We start from the raw sequence: 19,155 nt of genomic DNA, 5'->3' as shown, positions 1-19,155 counted from the left end.
CATCTTCTGGAATATTTACTATTTACAAATAATTCACACTCAGATTTGTTATATCTATATGTTATAGTGTAGTTAGAAGTAATTTCTGCCACAGGACCAAGCAATAGGGACCTAGATGAAAGTATTTCTTTTCACTGTCCTCTGAGCAGAAATTGCCAGGTTAAATTCATGGTGCCTCAGAGAAAAATGCTCTTATGTGGGTTTGCATGTCATCTTCATATAATTTTTTTAAAACTCTGCTGTTGCTAAATATTACCATCAAAAAACTAAATGTAAACGTATATACAGACTCACACACACACACACACACAACTTAAGCAGAAATATTCTCTGGGGCATTTTCTGGAGCAAATCTGGGAAATCCTGTCAAATAAAATGAAATTGAGTTGCGGATTCCCTCTGTGGTGAGCTGGAAAATGTTCTTGTTATTCTGGAAGCTTCATCTGAGTCCCCTGAAGGGTGTTCCTGCACATAGACCTGGGCCCTACATTATGCAAATCGCATTCTGTTGCATAAGATGAATATTCAACATTCCGAGACCAAGATTCAGCTAGAATTCCCTGTCCCCCACTTTAGGAAAAATATGATTCAGACAAAGATTACTTTCTGGAGATGCTTTCATTCAGATACAACTCAATTTTATTGATTTGACATTTGTTCTGTTATTTTTGTTTCTTTCTTTTCCCTCAGGTAATCTTTGAGATGCCTAAAAATTATTAGCTGCAGCATCTGCCATAGCCTCTAGTTGTCTGTTCCTATTGAAGATTTTATTACACTGTTTGTTATGCTCTGATACATGTTTTGATATCAGGGGACATGTGAATGTTTATTTTATCTTTTTGCTACTGAGGGAGGTATTTTCTATTTTTTTGTGATGAGGTTGCACATGTATACCTTTTTTTTTTTTAAGGAAGGGAAATCATCTTGAGTGTGTGTCTTTGCTGAAAATACAAGTACAGGCTATGTTTAGTGCAGTCAAAGGAGCACAATAGGAATAGAAGTGAGGAAGGCACTAATACCCAGTCTGTGAAGCCTGCAGCCCAGGAATCAGGTCTCATAAGCTAGCTATGGGTGACAGCATCTACCCCAGGATTTGTCTCAGTGACAGCTTCAGGATTATTATTGAATAATTATTCACTACTCTCACCTCCCTGGTTTTCCAGTTCCTGGGCATCTGATGCTCCCTTTTGGTGGCTTGGTTCTCTGATTTACAGATGTTGGCTTTCTTCTCTTTCCATCTTCCCATTTTGACTCTGCTTTGAATCCAGAATCTACTAAAAGGCACTCTATCTGCCCATCCCCTATCCTGAGAGATCCCCACTGCCTAGGCCAGGCCCTTACAATCTTCAGCTATCTTGTAGGAAAAGGACTTAGATACAAACCAAATGTGATTCCCAATCTTTACTAATACTCCATAGTTCAAGTGCTCTGTTTATTTCAATGTAATGAAATGTGAACTACAAATATTTCAGTAAAAAGAATATATTTCCATAGTCAATCATTTATTTCACAGTGAGTGTCTGCTAAAATAATAATATAGCATAATACCATATAACAATTGCCATACTATATAAATAATAAGTCTACTTATATAATAATAATAATGGCTAGTATTTATATAGTACATCTGCCCAACACTGTTCCAAGCAGTGCACAGTTTTACCTTATCTAATCCTATTAAGCAAACACTGTTAAAATGATCATATTGATATACAGAGAGTTCAAGAATAAGGGTGCCTGGGTGGCTCAGTCAGTTAAGCATCTGTCTTCAGCTCAAGTCGTGGTCCCAGGGTACTAGGATCTAGCCCCGAGTTGGGGTCCCTGTTCAGTGGGGAACCTGTTTCTCCCTCTCCTCCTTGCTTGTGCTCTCCGTTATCTCTGTCTCTCTCCCTCAAATAAATAAGTAAAATCTTGAAAAAAAAAAAAAGAATCTGTTCAGTCTCCCAGGTAGTAAATAAAGAAGACAGGATGTGAGCATTATTAGTCTGACTCATTAGCTTACTGTTTCACTATACTACTTCCATGTGCCAGACATTTTTCATCATATGATGTGGCACCTATTCTAACAAGAAGGTATAAATGCGTGATGATGTGATGAAAACCTTTAGGGAATTGTTACTTAGGGAACAAACTTCATTTCAATTATTAAGAAGTATAATTTGAGACATAATCCGTTTCCTTTGGAGATTCTCAAATTTTAAAAAAATCGTAGAAAATTACATCTATCTGGGAAAAGTTTGATATTATTTACTGAATGTTTAAGATTCTGAAAATTTATTACATGTAACATTTGAAATTTAAATTTAAAAAACCATGCCAAACATGGTTAACTCAACTAAAAAGTTTTGAAGTAAGTTAGGTAGGTGTTATAAAAGGAAACCTTCAGTCGACCTCAGGTTTAAAGAAAAAAAAATAATAAAGATTAAAGTTTTGGAAATGAAGTAATCTGTTTTAAGCTTATACCCACTTTCAAAAGATCAACTTAATGTTTGTATGGTGTAAACTAGTGCCTATTAGAGAGCAGTTTTCTTGAAGATCTGTAGGTTTAGAAGATAGGAAATAAAATGCTCAAATCTTTCAAAAATGAATTCTGTTGAATGAAAAACACACTAGTATTTTGACTTGTGGTGCATATTTCTCTATTTGCAGTGAAAATAACTCTTATAAGCCCCTGCCATCCAAATAACGATATTCAGTTTGTTAGATAATTTCACCTGGGGGGGGGGGCAAAAATGTATCTTGTCTGAAATGTAAATAGCCACATTTCTGATGCTGAAGGAACATGTTCCCCGTGCAATCTTTCTTTGATATGACAATAGTCATTTCTTTTGTGGTCATAATGATCATAATATATTCCTTGAAGGTGTATATCAAGAGATCTAATGTCAGATATAAACAATTTGCTCAAAGGTAGAACACAGGCTACAAGGTCACAGAACAGAAACTGACAAGGCAATACTTATGTTAAAGAATTTGTTCAATATGATGTTTGGGAAAAGTGTATTTTGACTGACTAAAAACTGTCTATTGAGCTGTGAGGAGCAGTCCACTTTTTTTTCAAACAACCTGTGACATTGAAACACTAAGAAAATCCTTCATAGAGAGACATGGTTTGAATGTAAATTTGGAACACTGAAGAAAAACTTAGGATGAAAGGGAAAGGGTATTATTCATCATTTAGGCAGAGATAAAGATGAGTTGAAGTCAGAATGTAGTTTTGATAGGAGAAAAGAAAAAGAAGAGGAGGGAAGAAGGAAAAGAGATTGATGGTGGGTAGAGCTCTGGGCTTTCCTGGATCACCTGGATCCCAGATCCAGCTAAGACCTGTGTTGTCATGCCCCAGTCTCTGCATCTCAAGTTTCTCATCTGTAAAATTAAAAAGTTTGCCTGGATGCTTAAAGTTAATTTGGGAGTTAAACTTCTAATTTTAGTCTGATTGATTTTTCTGAATGATGAGGTATATGACATACATAAAATGTACCAAGATCCATTATTGCTGTCTTATAAAAGGCTGGCATTTATGAGAATATTATATCCCAAATGGTGCTGTAAATTCTTCTGTTACCCACATGCAGGCATCTGGGGCTGCAGTCAGCCCTGGTGTTCTCCCAAGATCAATATTTCATCTGATTTTCTTAACCCAGTGATACAGCAGAGAGAAAGACAATCCTTTTTCATGTAGGTTTTTTAAATGAATAAAAAAAGTACACTGCTACTGTGTTTTGTAAATATTTGGACTCAGAAGAATCACCTGGGAAGAGGAGGGAAAAGGTAGATTCCTTGGATCAGACTCCAGATATTTCAATTCAATAGATCTTGTGGGAGCCCCAGGAATCTATAGTTTAATAAGGATCTCCCTACTGCCCCTACCTGCCTGCTGGTAGGTGAGTCAAAAGCTGATAGCCCAACAATCAGCAACCACACAGCAAGCATTATTGCAATGGCTAGTGGGGGAGATGATGGTAGCTTTAGACCAAGGTAGTAAGAGTAGGGTTGTTAGATAGACTACCTAGGTACAGAACCCAACATTGAGGCAAATAAAATACTTGGTTTTCCTAACTTCCTCTGCCCCTAAATTGAAATCTATGAAAATGTGAAGCAGTATCTGCACTCTTCTTCACTACTGCAGCAATCAGACTCTCAATACACAATGAACATGAGCCAGGAGGAGGGATGAAATGATCTTTATTTAGGAAAACAAGGTAAATGCTGCATATTCTGGACAAAGCATGTTCAAGAACCTCAAAGTTTTACCTACTCTACATGCAGTAGTTTTCCTATATTGTACTCACATCTTTCAGAAATATTTTCATGAGCTTCTACAAAAGGGATTGTGCCTTCCCCCCTCTGTGCCAAAAGATAAAGATATGCATCTTTTATGTGTCTTAATTTGTGTTGCTTCAGCTTCTCAGGGCCTCTCAAGAAAGCCCCAGAGTCCCTGCCTCCTTTACCATCAGTCACATGCCTTCCTTTTGGGTTGATAGCTCTAACAAAATGGGATGGAACAATGCTGTTTTCCTCTTGATATTGTTCGCCTGATCATTGCTCAAGTTTGTGGTTCAGAAGTGGAACCAACTTTTTTTTAACACAGTATGATGCCTAATTTCCTTCAAAGTTTTCTACTCTTCCCTGAGAGTTACTCATATAAAGGAACACACAATCATTTACCTGAATCTCTATCCTCATGGAGTGTTATGTGAGTCTTTTGGCCATCCTTGATACTCGTCCTATCTCCCAATAGCACTATGGACATCCATTCTCAAGAAACTGCTCACCGTGTATCCTAGTGCTGCTTGGGTATCTGTCCATGCCTCCTGGCTTTTTTTTTCTTTAGTTACTAGGTAGTCCATGGGGTTAATCAAGTCATCTGAACCACAGTGACCACCATTGGCCATTAGTAACATCTGATGTTAAACCAAGTCTTCAGTAGCATCTGAAGACTGCTCACCTGGGGACCAGCCTTTCATACTCTGACCCCTGGGAGCAGGGAGGCAAAACTATAACCAATCATGAGTCTGAGTTCGTCTGGTTACAGAGGTGCCCCTTTCAGAATGGACATTTTTCCACCTTTCATCCTTCTTTCCATCCTTTCATCCAGTCCTGACTCTCTGAATGGGTCAGTTTCTTTATTTTAAAAAGTGTATTAAATTTGAGATGATTATTAGTATCTGTTATTCTAATAATCTATAACTCTACATGCATGTTCTTTTGTACAAACAATATCTAACACCTTTTGAGACTATATATACATATATACAATTTGTATATACATATATTTGTGTGTGTTTCATTGGAATTATATATTGTGCTCTAATTATACACACACTTATTCACGTGATTATACCTTTGATCAGAGTGTTTTTATTTCTTTTTATGAAATGTTAAATAATAGTTCTTAAGTTTACACATATTTTAAAGCTTTACTTGCTCTGCTTAAAAAATATTTCTTTTTTCATTAAGTTTCCCTGTGGTTTCTCCCACATTATGACTCAGTTGGATATATCGCCCAACTTGAAAACGGCTATTATCCTTTCTTGGTATTTTGGCTAAGATAATTTATAGAAATGAGGAAGCAAGTATGGCACTTCAGTTAATTTCCCTCCAGTATTCATGTAATTCCTACGATGCTGAACACTGATGCACAGAATATAATTGATTATGACAAAGGCAAGGATGCTGTCATTCTATTTAGGGTTACTTGCCAGAAGGAAAAAACAATGGAGAAACAAATGCAAATGGTAGGCTGCATGTAACTAATTTTAAGTAGCCTTTTGGGCAAAAGAAAAATGTGAAACACTCCATGTTAGGTTGAGAGTACGCAATAAAAAGGAATAAATGTATTTTTAGGCTATCCAAGTTTCAGCACCACTTTATGGAGTACAAAGGCGGAGACTGGGATTCATGGGGAGAAGATACTGAAGCTTAAGAGGGAGAAGAAGGAAAAAGGAGCATGGAAAGAAGATCACAAATAAGCAGTAGGGAGATTCACGAGGCAGCATTAGGGAAGAAGGAAAGATAAGAAAGAGAGAGGGATGGGAGGAGCAGATGGCAAAGGGAAAGAAAGAGGGGAGACACATCAGAAGGAAAAGCAAGAGGGAAGGCCATGTCTTCAGCTCACTCCATCACCTTCCTGGGAACCCCCTGCCCCCAGCTGACTCCTGGCTCCAGCTTCCCCCTCTGGGATGGAGAAAACAAGACCCTCCCTCTTGCAGCCCAGTCTGGGCTTTCCAACCATACCCAAAATACCGTCTCTGCTCCAACCCCATGACCATTTTCCCCTATTTCCCTTTCCCTTAGCCTCCTTTCCAGAATGCTGGCTGTGCCTGGTTAATGTTATTCTCTAAGCAAGGAAACAGTATGGCCAGATTTGGCTTCCAAAGAATTATACCCGTGATGGTGAGGATTAGTGGAAAGGCACTAATGACAGTGTGTCCATGCTGCAACAGGCCACATGAGGGATGCTAAGTACATACAATAGGAAAATATTCAGCCTTAAGAAAGATGATTCTGTCATTTGCAGCAATGTAGGTGGACCTAGAGGACGGTATAGTAAGTAAAATAAGTCAGACACATAAAGAAAAAAACCTGCGTGATCTTACTTGTGGAATCTAAACAAATCAAATACATAGAAGCGGAGACTTGAATAGTGTTCACCACAGCCAGGGAGGTAGGGAAAATGGGCGGGGGGGGGGGGAGAGAAAGAGAGAGACACCCAAATAGGACTTGCAAACTTACAAACATTTGTTTTGTTTGGACTGCATAAGTGCACACATGTGTGCTCTCTGTGATCTGATGGGGCATGCGCTCTACAGGCTACATTTTAACCACAATGACAACCTCTCCTGAATTTTTTAAAGGAAGATAATGCACATCTTAACTTTGTTTCTGGGCCTGGAGACAATGGTATTGGTAGCCCCTGATTTTAAGGGACTGGAAAGGATGGGAGATATTTGAAGTGTTTCTGAGGAGATGTAGAAAGAAGTCCATGGTGGTCTGGGTACAGAGGTGACAGAGTCAGAGCTGGCTCTGGGAGGACTGACTCAGAACCTGGTAGTCTGTGGTGCTTCTCACTGAGAAAACAAAACCAAGAAGGAGGCATGCGTGGAAGAACCTGCCACATTGAGTTTGGGACGTGCTCAGTTTACCCCCACAATATCCAGGTGGGTTATAACCCCATTGGACCACTACTGGATGATAACAAAGCTTCTTTACCCTGAAAGAGCCATGTCTAGGGGCTGTCTTAAGAATGATGTGCAGATAGAGAAAGAATTGCTCTGTGATGGATGATGATTATTTCCCTTTTCTTCCTGAATGTAAGACAAATGATGAAGAAATTGTGGGGAGTCTGCTTCAGCATAAGTGAATTTAGATATTAGAAAGAACTTTATAAAATAACATGACTTCTTGAGGAAGCTTTCTCATGTATTTTCCTTAATTCCTAAGTATAAAGAACCAGTAGAGGCAATTTGGGATACTGGGTAATAAAAGCAGAAGACTAGCCAAGTTAAATTTGTAGTTTGTGTAAAAATGATGCTAATGATATGGGAAGGGACTATCAGTTCTTCAGATATTCTCATAGTGGTTCACAAACCTCAACATACATAAGACTTTTTCAGATAGCAGTGTAAGTAACCAGATCCCAGGACATTAGCCTGAAAGATTCCAATTCAGTGAATCCAAATGTCTCAAAAATCAGAATTTTGAATATGCATCCCAGGCATTTCCAGTGCAGGTGCCTGAAGAAGCGCATTTTGATAAACATGGGTCTACATCACTGTCTCCAGACCCAGACATTGAGATTAAATGATTTTATATTTACCACTGTTGTTGATGATGATTACAAATTCACGGTCCAGGTCAGGCCCTTGCAGTAAGCAGAATGACCTGGTCATAAGGAATGCTAACCTTTCCTGTTGACCAGGTGAGCCAGCCTGTGAGCAAACATAGAGGAAAGCCTTGTCTGTGATTGCTCTGCTCAGTCTGGAAAAGAATAGGACAAGAGATGTGTCCCTGAACTTCAAGATGATGTGTGAAGAGACAGAAGTTTTGCTTAGAATCGACAAAAAAGAAACAAAATAAGACATTTGGATTTCAAACCAAGAGCACAGTTCTGAAAAGGAGAAGGGGTCTCCACTATGTAAAGGTCAGGAGAGAAATTGGCCTGAGACAGTTGACTGGAGGTCATGGGGCACCTGCTGAGTTAAAGGGCTCAGGCCATCAGCATCCTGTCAGAGCAGGTTTCTAAGAACACCCTAGGTGAGCAACAGGTCCCTGTGCTTGGCCCACCTTTGAGTTCCTTTCCCAGGCCCTGTATAGAGAAAGGGCTGATCCTATATGGATCCATCATTATACAGATTCCTTAACTACACAAAGCCTGCAATACCTACCTCACAAAAAATAAACTCGTATGTCCAATAACAAAAGGGTCTGCAAGAAATATATGGAAACTACTTCTACTCAATATAACTACTCAATGCTTCAATGTAGGCTGAAGGGACACATACTTGGTGGGGATGTCTATAGTCACGATTTTATTTATTCACTCCGTCAAGAAAGACTCTTATATGCCTTCCACTGACAGCTAATGTACTATATGTACTAGGGCTTCAAAGATAAGTGAAAAATTCCTGATTTAAAAACAACAAAGGATCCTGAGCACCCAATGGATAGGACATACATCTTGACTCGATGAATTCTAAGGCTCCTATCTTGACTCAGAATCTATGATTCCCTGATTGTACACTTTCTATCAGTCCTTCATTAGTGATGGATATGTAGGAAGTCTTAATGTGTAGTTCCTGATTGATTATGGTTAAGGCAGAATAAATGTCACCAGCAAATTTTACTAATTTATTCCTCAAGTGCCCTTCTATTCATGATATTTATTATGCATGACACTTATCTTTTTCCCCACTGGAAAACATGAAGCATCAGCAAAGAATATAGGAGTCTGTTTATTTCTGAAGTTAGAATTGCAGAAAAGCACTATTTACACATTCCTTTCCTGAACGAGCTTGATAAACCCACAGAGACAGAACTTAGATATGCAATGTCTGCATTCTAACATGGTTATATTTGCATTAATGAAGTGAGTGGTAATGTCTTCACCTTATGAGGGAAGCTTGGAGCAAAAAAACTAAAGCCTGATTTCTGGTAAATGTTGCTACCATTTAAACTTGAACTTTTTTTTAAGATTTTATTTATTTATTTGACAGAGAGAGAGAGAGTGAGAGAGAGAGCAGAAGCAGGGGGAGGGGCAAAGGGAGAGGGAGAAGCAGACTCCCGGTGAGCAGGGAACCTGGCTAGATCACAGAACCCTAGGATCATGACCTGAGCAAAAGGCAGATGCTTAACCAGCTGAGCCACCCAAGTGCCCCTAAACTTGAACATTTTAAAGCAAGCACATGCATAATGAGAATTAGAGAAAGGATTTTATTATTTCAGTATGTTCATGAAATGACATCAAGTACTTGGTTTTTTATTTCCTTTTAGTGTCAAAGAAAAAAATGCCATTGCAGTTTGCCATTTTATCCTGATTTTTCTCCAGGGTGAAAACTATGAAATACCATAAAGAGTAACAAAAGGTTTGATTGAAGTGTTTCAGTTTTTTAAAATCCCATATTCATAGAGTGCAAATAATTGGTAATAAATAATGGAAGAAATTTTTGCAGAGAAAACTTTAAAGACTACCTGAGAAATGATAAACAGTGTCTACTTAAAATGATAAAACAATATTTGAAAATGAACTCTCTTTTTTCATTTTCTATATAATGAAAAAAAAAAGACAAACAAACCCCTATATAAATGCCAAGGTCCATATTCCATACAGTGGATAGCAAATCAGCTCTAACAGTAAAACAACGGTTAATAGCTAATAAAGTTGAGGGCAAAACTCTGCTTTTTGAAAAATTGTTTGCATATGTGGGAAGCTCATGATTGAAATTGTTACACATCATCCACCCAACTTGAGTTGTTGGGTTTTCTTTCTGATTATTTTACTTTATAAGGATTCTTCTTACTTCTGGCATGTGAGCTACCTGCCTGAGACTCTCAGAATTCTGAGATTTCATGAACCACCAAGTTCATGGTGGGCTCGGGATAGGAATTTCTCTCAGTTTGGGGTGCCTGGATGGCTCAGCTGGTTAAGCATCCGCCTTCTGTTTAAGTCATGATCCCAGGGTCCTGGGATCAATCCCTGCTGAGCAGGGAGCCTGTTTCTCCTTCCTCTGCTGCTCCTCCTGCTTGTACTCTCTCTCTGAGTCAACTAAATAAATACAATCTCTTTTTAAAAAAAGAGTTTCTCTCAGTTTCCTCAGTGCAGTTTATATCTCATTTTTTAGTCACTTGGGACTAAAACAAAAGATAATTTATGAAATAATTCATAGCAATATGAAAAACTATGCTTTTATTTTTTCCTGAGAAAGAACTAAAATCACTTTTTTTTAAACCAAACTGACTGTTGTTCTTCTCCATAGGTTATATACTAATAACTGACAAAATCATTCCTTTGGTGATCATTTTCCTTGTTACCTCTTCTTTACATTCTCTGTTTCCACTAGTTTTATTTATTTTCCATTTTTTTTGGAGTTCAATCTTTTTTTAAACTTTTTATTTAAATTCAAAGTAGTTCCCATATAGTGTATTATTAGTTTCAGATGTAGAGTTAAGTAATTCATCAGTTGCAAAGAACACCAGTGCTTATTACATCATGTGCCCTCCTTAATGCCCATCACCCAGTTACCCCATCTCCCCCTCACCTACTCTCCAGCAACCCTCAGTTTGTTCCTTAGAGTTAAGAGTCTCTTGTGGTTTGTCTTCCTCTTTGTTTTTATCTTATTTTATCTTTTCTTCCCTTCCTCTATGTTTACCTGTTTTATTTCTTGTTTCCCCTAGTCTTAGAATTGTAGTATTATCAAAAGAATGATGATCAGTTATTTGACTGAAAATATTGGCCACGTTTCCATTCTGATATTACCTGTCAACCAATATTGATGCAACATGTTCCTGAATCAAGAGAAATATGGCGAAAAAGGCAGAAACGACCCCTGGCCTCATGGAACTTACAGTTTCTAAGATGTGAGTTCCATGTACAGTGCATTTTCACTTTGAAAGATTTCCTTGGATTCTGGAAGTGTGTTATGTGCCCTGAGCTACTTTGGGTTTCACTGAATGTTGGCTATTTGTCTTAAGGTAATGTATTCAGTTTGGAAGGCTAGTTTACGGAAAGGTACATAATACACTTCCAAGCAAGGACTTAGTAGATCTCTTAAGAGTTTTATTTGCAGTCAGGTATTGGTTTTAAGGTCTTATGACTATATGAAGTGAAGAGAGATAAATCACTTTTAATAGGCATGTCCCAACCCATGCAAAAGCATCATAATTGGTTGCTATTTGCTGTCCCAATAGAGGCAGAGACTGAATGGGAACAAGATATTTTTGGAATTGCTACATCTCTAACAAGGTGGAAATATTTTATTTGGTCCATAATCCTAGACCTAGGCCACCGTTTAGCAGAAATGGTTATGTGGGCAAGCAGGGAACGTTCTACTTTCCTTTTAAGCTGGTACAACTAGTGCCTAAAAGCACTAACCTGACAAATGATGAGTATTGATTTATGTCATGGGAGGAGCTTCTACTCATGTTATTTAATGAATTAACTGTGAATCCGCTTCACCAAGGCATAAGGACAAGCGTTAATTGTCAATGACTCCCTGTTAATTTAACTTCTCCAATTAACTCGTTTATCTTTCAACTATGAACCCTTTATAACTTTGTTTCTACTATCTAAACCTTAGACTCAGTGCATGAGATCCTTGTCATTGCAAATTATTTTCTATGGTGAGCAATACTCTGTTATGGCTCAGGAGTTTTGGTTTCCTGGGCTGTTAGACACAGCTTTGAAAAAGATCAATATTGGGGATGCCTGGGTGGCTCACTGGTTAAGCATCTACCTTTGGTAGATGATCCTGGAGTCCCAGGATCGAGTCCCACATTGGGCTCCCTGCACGGAGCCTACTTCTCTCTCTGCCTGTCTCTGCCTCTCTCTCTCTCTGTTTCTCATGAATAAATAAATAAAATCTTAAAAAAAAAAGAAAAAGATCAATATCTTTCTTGCTTGTGGGTAATAAAGAGTAAAATTATAACATAAAGATAATTACTTTGAGAATTGCCTATTGTGGTATGAGAAACAATGGTTTTTATTAACAGGGACATTATTTAATGTCCTGTTAAATTTCCCCTAATTTTGCTCACAATGCAAAGATACAGATTTATTTACAAGTACCTCCTCTATGTTCAAGACTTATTACTCATTATTTTTGCTATTGTGTTAAATGGTAAAATGATGGTGAAAAAGTCATATAACTTTGGAAGAAATCATGACGTCTACTGCGTTATTATTTAAATATTGTGATGTAACATTTTGCTTTTTATCCTGTAACTATCAATTAATGTTATCAAAAGAAGCCATGGAAAATTGTTTTTGTATCAAGAATTTGCAATTCGGATAAATTCAACTACCATTTAATGGTGGCCAGGATACCTAACTCCTACATTGTTTTTATTCTAAGACCAGTCAGAATTCTATATTACTAGAAATTGATAACAGAAGAATCAACTTTCAAACTGTTCAGAAGTTCTCTAGACAGCTTTTACTTGGAGCAAGGTAAGAGGCATTCTCCTAATGTCCATGGAGAAATAAACTCTAATGTGAAATATCATATTAAAATAAAGGAGGAAGAGATTGGTCCACAGGTGCCATGCTGTTTTTCTAATGCAGTGTGAGGCTTTTGAAAGACTGTTTTATAGACTAAGCAAAGCCAAGTATATACCCAGAAGAAATAGCAGTGAGCCTTTATTTAATTTAAAATTATATTACGTGAGAAGACTCACACATTGAAATGGGAAGAATGACCTTGGGCAATAGTTCTTCTGTGTTTATCTAAAAAAAATCAAATAACACCTTGTAGGAACTTAAATGCAGACAAAGTTCTTATTATTTTTTATGTATCATTCATAGAGAAACAATAAACCAAAAGAAAGAGAGAAAGAAAAGTAGAAAGAAACCATGTCAGTAATATGTGATCATTTAAAAAGCACATGGTATTTAGTCAGACTTTAGTTTTCTGAGCCACAAAATCCAGTTCCGACTTTATTTTATTCCTGATGGTCAGTCTTTGGGACCAATTGGAAATTCCTTAGACTCGTTATATCATGAACTGCCAGGACCAAAATATCATGTTATTTAAAAATTTTTATGAATAACAACTTCATTATATTTTACATTTCTAATATGACTGTGGAAAACTATGAAGTGTGGCATGCTGTAGCAGTTCATTTCAATTATCTAATATTCCAGTCATTTTATTAACAAGAGACTTGCCCAAGGGTTTGCTGAAACACTGCATATCTGGCAAATGACTATTTATTTTATAATAATAATTAAATTATTTATTTAATTGTGTGTACTAATCCATCCAGTAGTAGCATGATAAAACTACCTTAACCATTCTGTTGAATACTTATTTGTATTTTCTACTGATGTAAGTGTTCTACCTAGAAGCAATTGGTGCTTTAAAATAACTTTTTGCTCTGGAAGAGTGGTAGTTTGCAATATTGGCTACTTGTGATTTACATTTGAGAAGGTGGTGGTGAGAATAGAAATACAATAGGGGAAGAAACATGATGCCCAAGTTCACAAATGTAGGGAATGGGAAGGTCAGAGTCATTTTAATGTATTAATTAATTATCCTTATGAATTCCACTTTAAAGTGAGTTTGTTAAGGGTAATTCAGTAACTGAAGGGGTGAATGCACAGTACCTGACTATGTAACCACTGGGAAAAAGTAGAATTATTTACCATGTGCTCTGTGTGGTGTACCAGGCAAGACATACTTTTTCCCACCCAAAGAAAGTTGCACACACATAGAAATTCATATTCTACTATATACACACTTATTTTTCTCTTCATTATCACTTAGATATTTTTCTGCATACTTATTTGTGAAGTACCATGAAAATCCACCTTTAGGGAGATTGTGTAGGATCTTCTGATATTTTTAATTCTTCAAAGGAAAATGCCTTCTATAATGCATTTCTTAGATGGACAACAGAATGGGATTGATAGGTGGACAGGTATAGTGGGAGGAGAAAAGACCCAACTCAGAAGACTAAATGAAAACTGGCAATGCCACAAGCACTAATTTAAGCATTTAGGACATTCTGAGTGACCTTGAGATTTCCGAATGACTTTTTTTAGCACACGGATGACATTTAAAATCATTTCTTAGGAATAGACGAAACAATTATGTTTCCTTTAATCTTCTGATATTGTGATTATGTTCTGGCCGAATGATGGCAATTAATTACATTAGGTCAGCGAACATCGCCATGCCTATCACATACATATTAAGAACAAGTCAGAATTCCCCAGCTGTGCGGTTGGCCTGGTGGGCATAGTGCCAGTAGCAGTAATCTCTCTGACACTTCTGCCATGAAGCAAGCCTAGTGTTGAAAAACTAGGGTAGCAGGAAATGAGGGCATGCTATTTCTCCTCTCTGGTCTATCCCAGGATCCGCCTCACAAAATTTTAGGAAGACTAAAATTATGATAATTGCAAAGGGAATTTCTATTTCTCCATGGGTGTATACACATATTTGGTATAATCCCCAATAGAGTAAAGGTGATATTCAAATATGCAGTCCTTCAAATTAGTGCTCACACAAGTTTGAATACTTGTAAGAGAGCTGCAGATATGATGGTTTTCTACATTTTTCTAAGTTTCATAAAATGTAATCAGTTTTCAGAAGAAATGAAATAGCCTTTCTTATGTAGTATTCCAGTTATTAAAGCTAAGCTTATAAGAAAGAAATTCTGGAAATTTAATGTAAAAAATCTTTATTTTTTCTTTTTTCTCTCTTTTTCTTTGCTTCTTTCTTTCTTTGTTTCTTTCTTTCTTCTTTCTTTCTTTCATACACTTTACAACTCAGTTCACTTCATTGGTAGACCTGAGGGTTTCTTTATCTCGTGCCTGCAACTGTTATTACTACCTTGCTGTTAGTATCAAATGGCTTTCACTCTGTCACTGAAATGACCTAGAAACAGTCTTGTGAAAGTATATCCCAAAAAATAACATTTTAGCCATACATTTATGTTCTGAAACTAGATAAAAATGTCAATATAGTATAAGTAAGTGTATAATAAAGCTAAAAGTCTGTGCATGATTCTAAGGGGAACTTGTTACTACTTTTTTTAATATAACGACTTGAAAAGTAATTAAATTAATTCATTCTGTGGTTTTTAAGATTTTGAAGATAGGGTATTACTTCATATTGATAATGACTTCAGTAAAAATTTATTTCAAATGGTGATAATATGTATCTTATGTCAGACCCTTAAGAGTGCCATTTTATCACCTCATTTGGAGATGACCAACGTATCCTGGAAAGATAAATGTATTTTTTATCACATTGATATTTTGAAAATATAATTTATTTAATTGTGATACATCTCTGGGTCTCCCTAAGAGTGATCATCTATTAAAAAGTTTACCATATTTCTATCTGTATTTGCATGAGAGAAATAATGATGTTGCAAAGAATATACTAGTATTCAAGTTGCTGGTGTATATGAATTATGAGGAAAGTATTTTATCCATATTTAGCTGTGTTGTTGGTTTCAATATATTTCCCATGTAACACTTGTAATCCTGCCATAATGAAGGAGTGTATAATTACTTTCAGCCTATTTAATGTATACAAAATAATCAGGATGATTGAAAAGGTTAGTTTTCTTTGTAAAAGATGCTGGAAAATATTAAGGGGGAAAACACCTACTTAGTTTAGCTAAACTCCCTAAAAGTTTAAAGGGAGTAGGCACCCAGATAATAATATTTTGATCCAGTTCCATTTTCCTTCCTGCCAAAGCCCTTTATGAGGTTAGTACTTATGCACTTAACCCATGTGCAAATTTTTACTTATAATTTTTATTAGTGATACTTCAATTTCAGATACATGGTCAGGATGATCATGATATTTGCAGGAAAAATAAAACGCCACTTCAGATTGTGTAGTTTTATATCATTCTTCTTGGAAGGTATAGTTTATTTCTAGTATTCTTTTTTTGGACTTCTGCCTCTCTCTTAGGTATCGTGATAGCACTGCTAGTGAATTGTATACACTTGGCAAATTAATTAGACACAACTCTGATTAGATAAAGACACTGTCCATGGAATTTCAGGCGAGCAGCACAGAACAGTGTGAGAAAATGTTGGAATTACATACATAGTTGCATGGTGACCAGATTGTTGGCACATTGACCAGAAGCATTCACTAGTCACACTGTTATAATTATAGACATGCACTCAGGATTCTGTCCCAGGAATACAAAGCTTTCGCCCAACTACACTGTGAAATCTTCCCTGATCATTGCCCCTACCCTCATCACATCTCACAAGAAGGATTGATTTTTCTTTCTTCTTTAAACACTCACAATATGTTACTCATACCTCATCAATAGCTCTGATGCCATTCTTCCTTTGCTTATAGACATTTGTTTATAAGCTTCACATTCTTCCTTGTTACCCATTTCCATAATCACCTCTTTTTCTCATCCTTGATTTCTCTCTCCCTCAGTGTGCCTGCACTGTGATTTCTCTGTCTTCCTGTCTGTACGTGGTGACCTTCACCACTACCTTCATGTCATAATTAGTTTCTGACACTGGATACTTTCAAGTTGATCATTAGCCTTTACATGTATCTTTATAAATGGCCACTGTAGGAGTCTATTCTCTTCCATGCCAGCAGCAATTCTCCCTCTCCAGCTCTTATAATTCCTAGAATGGCTTCCCAAGTTTTTCTATCACATTAGAGTCGTTATTTGTTGTTTTGCAAGTTGTGTGCACATACAGATTTATTCAGTAAACATTCAAAGCCTTAGATTAAAAATGCTTCCCACATGCAACAGGCCATGAAAGCTGTTGAAAGATGACTATTGAAAAATGTGTCACATTTCTAAATTTTGGCCAACATTAAATTTTTAAAGACACTTTGCTTTCACAAATTAAGGTTGTGTTAGCTACAAGGGCTATAGTGACTTTCCTTATCCCATACATTTAAAAATATCACTAAACTCTAAAATATCATATTTGCTATTGCATAAGGATTTTCTTTGTAAGCATACATCGTTTTCTGACCGTTTTCTGTATTGCTGTCCTCACATGGCATTTACAAAGTCCTAGCAGGTGTGTGGTGACAGGTACCTCATAGGACAAGTACTTGCTGGCTGGGAGTTCATATTTTAAGGATATCATGGGATTTGCCACTATTCTACTAAATACAGAGAAAACTAACCCAAATGAAGGATTCTATGGACCTAAATCCATTCCTGTTACTTTTGACCATTAACAGGAAGCATTGATCTCCTAACACATACAGTACAATCTTTCAGATTTCCAACATCGTAACTCCGTGCTCTGAATTAGTTGTTTTGGACTTTCAAGGGTGTGTTCAAGAGTACATGTGCCCTTCTGTGGAATATCTCCCAAACAGATAGCAGTACATGATTTAGGGAAATTATATTCTTCCAACAACAGAAGTCAATAAGAACGCATATTAAGAATGCATATTAAGCAGTGATTGCATTTTATCACCGAATGTTTGGGAATTACAAAAGGGAGACTCACAAAGGTACTGCATATGCTAAGTCTAGGGTACCATACATTTTAAAATGGGCAATTCTGTTCTGCTATGGGGTAAAGATTAAAAAAACAAAAGCAACTCCACCATATGGTAAGAGAACTGTGAAAGGTGAGGAATAAAAAGGCCTAGAGCCTGTAAATATGTGGCTGCAATAATAAATGGTCTTTAAATGTAAGTCCTTTATTCACTAGGGTTCCAAAGCAAAAAAGTTTCTATAGAAGGGAATGTTCTCATGCATATTATTCAAGCCAGTTTCAAGGAATGATGCTTTTTAGTGAGGATGAGAATGCAGAGAACACTGATTTGGGATAGTAAGTCTATGTAGGAGTGACATAGTGTCAAAATCACTGATGACACTAGCCTTTCTATGTATCTGGCCTTCCTAGCTCTAGCAAATGCCCATAATTGTCAGCAATGAAAGGATCTTCTTTCCATCACTTATTTATCGTGGTTTTAAGAATATCTTATTTAATGGCTTGATTTTGTGTCCTGATATATGTGGTAGTAGCTAGACTTAGAAAACATACAGTAGTGCTTTCATAGTTAAAATGGCCATGCCTCTGAAACTCACTGTTCCTTCACACTCATTTGATTTAAATTATTTTCTTACCTTGTCCAAGGCAAGCTTATACAAGAGGTCACTATAAGTTAATTTTCTAAGTCTCATATTAAGGTCCTTCTTTTCTCATAATTTTAAAATTATGTTGATAACTGATATTATTTGTTTCATTTTTATGCCCCATGCTTTTATTGTAAGTCTCATGGAGTTTGAAAGGGCTCCTTCTTACATAAATTTACTCTCTCAATACTTCCCACTCTTGACCCCTCCCCAAGCTGCCACTCATTCACTCTTCAGGAAAACTTCCATTCATTGGTCACCAACTGGGGCAAAGGGCCCCTTCCCTCAATTTGCTGAAGCCTGTTCAGTCATTATTTCTTCCTTATTCTCTTATATCTAGATGTGCAATCCCTTCATTCCTTGTCATATTTTATCATAAGGATTTGTTTACCATGCCATCTCCTCCTATAACTAGAGTTGCACGACTCAAGTATGTATTATTCAACTTTGTGAGTAGTACCACGTTATATATAACTTAAGCAAAGACTGCCATCCATGCGGACCTAGAATCCTAACAAGTGGTGTGGGAACTGCTGTGGTGCCCAGACTGAGTGTAGACAAGAGATGTTGGCCTGCTTTCCTTCTGTTGGATTCAGCTCAGTGAACACTCATATTGCAAGTATCTGTCCAGTGCCTCTAATTCACTCTAATATATATGTAACAATGGGAAACTTTAATATACATTGGCTCCTAAATGCAAGCCTCCCACGGCACACTGAGGAGGGCGGCAGAGTGACTGGTTTACATGCTGGAGGAAAACTGCCTTGACTGAATATATCAAGATTCTGTGTTAATCTCCAAAATTGTTATAGCCTTAAGAAGTGCTTAAGAATAATTTTG

General features: G+C 36.9%; 1 protein-coding gene across 3 annotated transcripts in view; it reads left to right on the top strand.

The window, feature by feature from the left end:
• FGF14 (fibroblast growth factor 14) overlaps window positions 1-19,155 on the top strand; it is a 613,348-nt gene that overhangs the window by 495,334 nt on the left and 98,859 nt on the right. The window lies entirely within an intron of this gene.

Source organism: Nyctereutes procyonoides, unplaced genomic scaffold (genome assembly GCF_905146905.1).
Source record: "Nyctereutes procyonoides isolate TBG_1078 unplaced genomic scaffold, NYPRO_anot_genome, whole genome shotgun sequence".
Taxonomy (NCBI): Eukaryota; Metazoa; Chordata; class Mammalia; order Carnivora; family Canidae; genus Nyctereutes; species Nyctereutes procyonoides.
The sequence above is the reverse complement of the archived record's forward strand: the minus strand, read 5'-3'. Positions and strand labels throughout refer to the sequence as shown.